The sequence below is a fragment of the Haliotis cracherodii genome, unplaced genomic scaffold (assembly GCF_022045235.1).
Source record: "Haliotis cracherodii isolate W230 unplaced genomic scaffold, xgHalCrac1.p SCAF_2, whole genome shotgun sequence".
Taxonomy (NCBI): Eukaryota; Metazoa; Mollusca; class Gastropoda; order Lepetellida; family Haliotidae; genus Haliotis; species Haliotis cracherodii.
Window position 1 is genome coordinate 42,053,172 of NW_027266275.1, and position 6,000 is coordinate 42,059,171.

Here is a 6,000-nt window from a genome sequence, read left to right on the forward strand (position 1 = left end):
GACTCTAATGTTTTCGTGGACGTTGCAAAATCCCCAAGTGTTGAACAAATTTGAACTTAACTTGTAACGTACACAATAAGCACACCCAATGTACAGTACTGCTAAACAGCAACAACATTCACTATGCACTGTCACCTGTCAGTGGGATGAGTAGCTGGAATAGAACCGTTAATGCGTTCTTTTTGTTCAAGGCATTCGTTCCGTTTCGGCTCGGCTCGGCTCGGCTCGGCTGGTGCACATAACAGTAATATTGACCCAACGGAAGTATTGTTAATGTAAGGCAAGGACGCGGGCCTTTATTAGTAGACACGTCTGATTGTTTAGACTCTGTACGACATTTAATTAAGCATCATATTGTGATATCGATTCCAAGACGAGGTAAGCACACAGATGACCGTCTATCGATTCCCTGTTTTATTTGTATTGTTGATTCATTTTCAGGTTTCTTCTCGGACGATAGTTGAATATGTTAGTGACGTATGTAATGTGTGTAATACTGTTTGTAATGTGAGTTATAAGCTATGTAATGTGTGCAATACTGTATGTAATGTGTGTAATACTGTTTGTAATGTGAGTTATAAGCAGTGTAATGTGTGCAATATTGTATGTAATGTGTGTAATACTGTATGTAATGTGAGCTATAAGCAGTGTAATGTGTGCAATACTGTATGTAATGTGTGTAAAACTGTATGTAATGTGAGCTATAAGCAGTGTAATGTGTGCAATAATGTATGTAATGTGAGTTATAAGCTATGTAATATGTGTAATACTGTATGTAATGTGAGCTATAAGCTATGTAATGTGTGTAATACTGTTTGTAATGTGAGTTATAAGCTATGTAATGTGTGTTATATTGTATGTAATGTGAGCTATAATCAATGTAATATGTGTTATACTGTATGTAATGTGAGTTATAAGCTATGTAATGTGTGTTATACTGTATGTGATGTGAGCTATAGGCTATGTAATATGTGTAATACTGTATGTAATGTGAGTTATAAGCTATGTAATGTGTGTTATACTGTTTGTAATGTGAGTTATAAGCTATGTAATGTGTGTAATACTGTATGTAATGCGAGTTGTAAGCTATGTAATGTGTGTTATACTGTATGTAATGTGAGTTATAAGCTATGTAATGTGTGTTATACTGTATGTAATGTGAGCTATAAGCTATGTAATGTGTGTTATACTGTATGTAATGTGAGTTATAATCTATGTAATGTGTGTAATACTGTTTGTAATGTGAGTTATAAGCTATGTAATGTGTGTTATATTGTATGTAATGTGAGTTATAATCTATGTAATGTGTGTAATACTGTATGTAATGTGAGTTATAAGCTATATAATGTGTGTTATATTGTATGTAATGTGAGTTATAATCTATGTAACGTGTGTAATACTGTATGTAATGTGAGCTATAAGCTATGTAATGTGTTTTATATTGTATGTAATGTGAGTTATAAGCTATGTAATGTGTGTTATATTGTATGTAATGTGAGCTATAATCTATGTAATATGTGTAATACTGTATGTAATGTGAGCTATAAGCTATGTAATGTGTGTAATACTGTATGTAATGTGAGTTATAATCTATGTAACCTGTGTAATAATGTATGTAATGTGAGTTATAAGCTATGTAATGTGTGTAATACTGTTTGTAATGTGAGCTATAAGCTATGTAATGTGTGTTATATTGTATATAATGTGAGTTATAATCTATGTAATATGTGTAATACTGTATGTAATGTGAGCTATAAGCTATGTAATGTGTGTTATATTGTATGTAATGTGAGTTATAAGCTATGTAATGTGTGTTATATTGTATGTAATGTGAGTTATAAGCTATGTAATGTGTGTAATACTGTTTGTAATGTGAGTTATAAGCTATGTAATGTGTGTAATACTGTTTGTAATGTGAGTTATAAGCTATGTGATGTGTGTTATATTGTATGTAATGTGAGCTATAATCTATGTAATATCTGTTAAACTGTATGTAATGTGAGCTATAAGCTATGTAATGTGTGTTATACTGTATGTAATGTGAGTTATAATCTATGTAATGTGTGAAATACTGTATGTAATGTGAGTTATAAGCTATGTAATGTGTGTAATACTGTTTGTAATGTGAGCTATAAGCTATGTAATGTGTGTTATATTGTATGTAATGTGAGCTTTTATCTATGTAATATGTGTAATACTGTATGTAATGTGAGCTATAAGCTATGTAATGTGTGTTATACTGTATGTAATGTGAGTTATAATCTATGTAATGTGTGTAATACTGTATGTAATGTGAGTTACAAGCTATGTAATGTGTGTAATACTGTATGTAATGTGAGTTATAAGCTATGTAATGTGTGTAATACTGTATATAATGTGAGTTATAAGCTATGTAATGTGTGTTATACTTATGTAATGTGTGTTATACTTATGTAATGTGTGTTATACTTATGTAATGTGTGGTATGTGTTCCAGTGAATCTTGTTAATGCTGGTTTCCTACTGTATCTCTCCATGTAGATTGTTCTCTGTCATATAGCGACCTTCGGGTAGTCGTCTTCCAGTGTTCTTGGCAGGGGAAATGGCCCGTGGTGAGGTCGACTTCTCCGTGACACCAGAGGTCGTACATCTGGCCGTATTGACATTGTACAACACTCAACGTTCATATATTGACCAATTTTGCCCGAGAATATACATTTTGTGAATTTGATAAATGTAATATGTCTAATGTGAATTATACCGTATGTAATTAAAGTTACAATGCATTTAATTACATACGTTATAATGTATGTAATGTGTGTACTGTATGCAACCTAAGTAATGTGGGTAATTTGAGAGATGTATGTAATGCAATGTAATGTATGTAATTTGAGAAATGTGTGTAATTTGAGAAAGGTATGTAATTCGAGTAATGTGTGTAATTTGAGAAATGTTTGTAATTCGAGTAATGTAAGTATTATATGTAATACCAGTACTGTCTGCAATGTAACTTATTTAATTTGAGTAGTGTAAGTAATTGATAGACTAATATCTACCATGCGTGTATTTGCTAAAACTAGGGTATGGATCTGTGTTTCGACCAAAGTTTTTATTCACATGTCGATTCATGACAGGAAGAACACTACGCCGAATGTCACAGATGGCTGTGATATAACACCAACACTGAGTTATTCAAATATTTAGGCTTCTTTTAACATCAACTACACAGTCAAAACTTGGATCAACTGGTACTTTTCATGAACAAGAAGTGGATATTGTCACAAACGGCGTGTGATTAAACCTTTTTAGAGAGTTGCTCCATAATAATAAATAATCAAACATCATTAACATAAAGAGTAATATGTTCTTGGCGCCATATACACCCAAAAAAGCATATGCACGAAACACGTTAGGTGGGTACTACACTGAAGGTAGGCTATAGAATATAGTATAAAGATTGCCTGGATGACACATCAAGGTATATTTGGATTTACCGAAGCGACCCAACTTGTGTCGACACTTGTACACCGCCTTACCGCTCCTTCCTTGCGTTTACAGCAACACAACTCAGGCTGTGTTATTTGAAATGAGAAATCGTTAATGATAAGAAAACATTTAGAAAGAAACAGGAAGTGTTTTGTCCGCGTGGACACTTCTTTGACGATATCAGGTCCTTAGATACCATCACAAGCTTTGTCATTGCATTAACTGATGATAGTTGATTAGCAGAGCGACCGTAACACATGTCCATGGCAGCGTGTCCTAAACGAAAATTAGTTTCATGACTTTTTATTTATTTATTTAACCCCCCCCCCCCCAAAAAAAAAAAAAAAAAAAATACAAAAAAACAACAAAAAACAGACGGTACTCAAGCAACAACAACATGCCGTCCATACATACGCCGACACATGGGAATAAAGTGAAAACATGACTGAAGAGAACTCTTGAACCAGGTCATTAATGACGTCCCCGTGTACTGCCCGTCTCCGGAGTCCCACATGTCCGGCTGTCAGCTTGCCCTGTCAGTCTGTGGCGGGGGTTAACCTCCACTGAACCGATGTTATCACTGTTACTGTATATATGTATATTTCATTGTGTTTAACGCCGTACCACAACAAGGGTGGGGTTGTACTGCGGTGGTCTGTCAAGTAGGCTGATGTTCATGTTGTATATTGCAGAGATGTTTATTTCAGTCTGTTCTTTTGCGGTTGTGTTGATGTTATACTCATAGTTCTTAGCGTATGTGCAAAGAGTACCACGAAGAATACTACCCAGTAATACAACATTAATATGTTGATATTGTGATATATATTGGTGTATGTACATACACATAATTCCCGTATAGATAATTATGCCGTAGAGAGGTTCAAAAACAAAGAAAAAATAACATGAAAACTCTGGAAGTACCATGCCTTGTCTAAGAACAAGGGCTTGTGTGTTTCTACCGATACATGGGGTGAGTTAGGACATGCTAGCAGGGTTCTCCAAGGTATCAGTTACCATCACTAAATCTCTTTATCTAATTTGACCGCAGCTGACCACAGAAAAATAGCACGACAAGCCTAGACAAGTCCAACTGACATAGAAGCGGGGAGGCCATGTTCCTTGCATGTATATTAGGGTGTATATATGCCTGCAGGTATATAAGCTGTTTATGTGCAGGTATATAAGGCGTATGCGTGTAGGTATATAAGGTGTATGCGTGCAGGTATATAAGGTATATGCGCGCAGGTATATAAGGTGTATGCGTGCAGCTATATAAAGTGTATGCGTGTAGGTATATCAAGTGTATGCGTGCAGGTATAAAAAAGTTTATGCGTGTATATATATTTATATGCGTTCAGGTATATAAGGTGTATGCGTGCAGGTATATAAAGTGTATGCATGCAGGTATATAAAGTGTATGCGTGCAAGTATATAAAGGGTATGCGTGTAGGTATATACACCGTGAACAATAATCTTCAGGGTCCGAACGGCCTGACCTGCGTCCACATGCTCCAACATTTTATGTGAACTTAACGTGTTAGGTTGAAACTCGGGGAGTTCGTCGTGGCTAGGTTCAAGTCAGACTTTTGGAGATAACAATCAAGTAAGATCCTCCGCGCGAACACGCGTCTGTGAGATCATGAAGCTGTGAAACATGTTACGCAAGCCACTGTTCTCACTCAGTTTAATACAGCGGACGTACCAGCTTTCATAAACTTTAATCACCAAGTTGTAGCCTCCCTCTCAACTAAACATGTGGCTAGTAATGGCGCCCTACTCCGGCGATCAGTAAAACATTTCTAACAGTTCACCGGATTATCATTTTATATCTGTAAACGAATAATGCGTTTTCTCCTTCCGAAAATATTACAAATTATTTTCATGCGCCTTGTCGATACACTTTCATAAGCCAATCACTATAAAGACAACATGCTCAGTGTCCGTGTGGGCACAGGTAACTTTGAGGCGTGTGACGGGGCGATACACGAGGTAACAGGAATCAAACGTCGAGACTGCTCAGCTTGTAACTGCAGAAAGGCAAGGACTGGCCATGGGGCATCACACGTGGCATTTGCAACACAGTATTACTTGTTCACAAATCGAACAATAAAACATGCATTTAGACGAACTAAAAAATAAACATGCTTTTACAAAAAAATTGCACCTTTGGCTTGTTTCGGGATACATTCAGTTTCAGATATGTTTTTATATATCCACATATGTTATGTTGAACTGCCTATGAAGAGACAGAGTATATTATTAGTTGTAGCAGTATCACGAAGGATAATCCGGAGCATAAAAACTAACGTGGGACGCATAAAACTTCACGTACCCCGAGTTATCCTGCTGATCTTACCGACATGTTTTAATGTGACATTGTAAAAGAATTGAAACAAATTCAAACTTGTGCTATGTCACGTGGCTTTTCATTGACTCGGAAAAGGCGTGAGGCTTTTTCTTCTAAGCGGGGTATAAGGGATTCGTTCTGCCTCTCAGAAATTCACGTGCAGCCTGTCTTGTTCGTGGCGGGGTATAA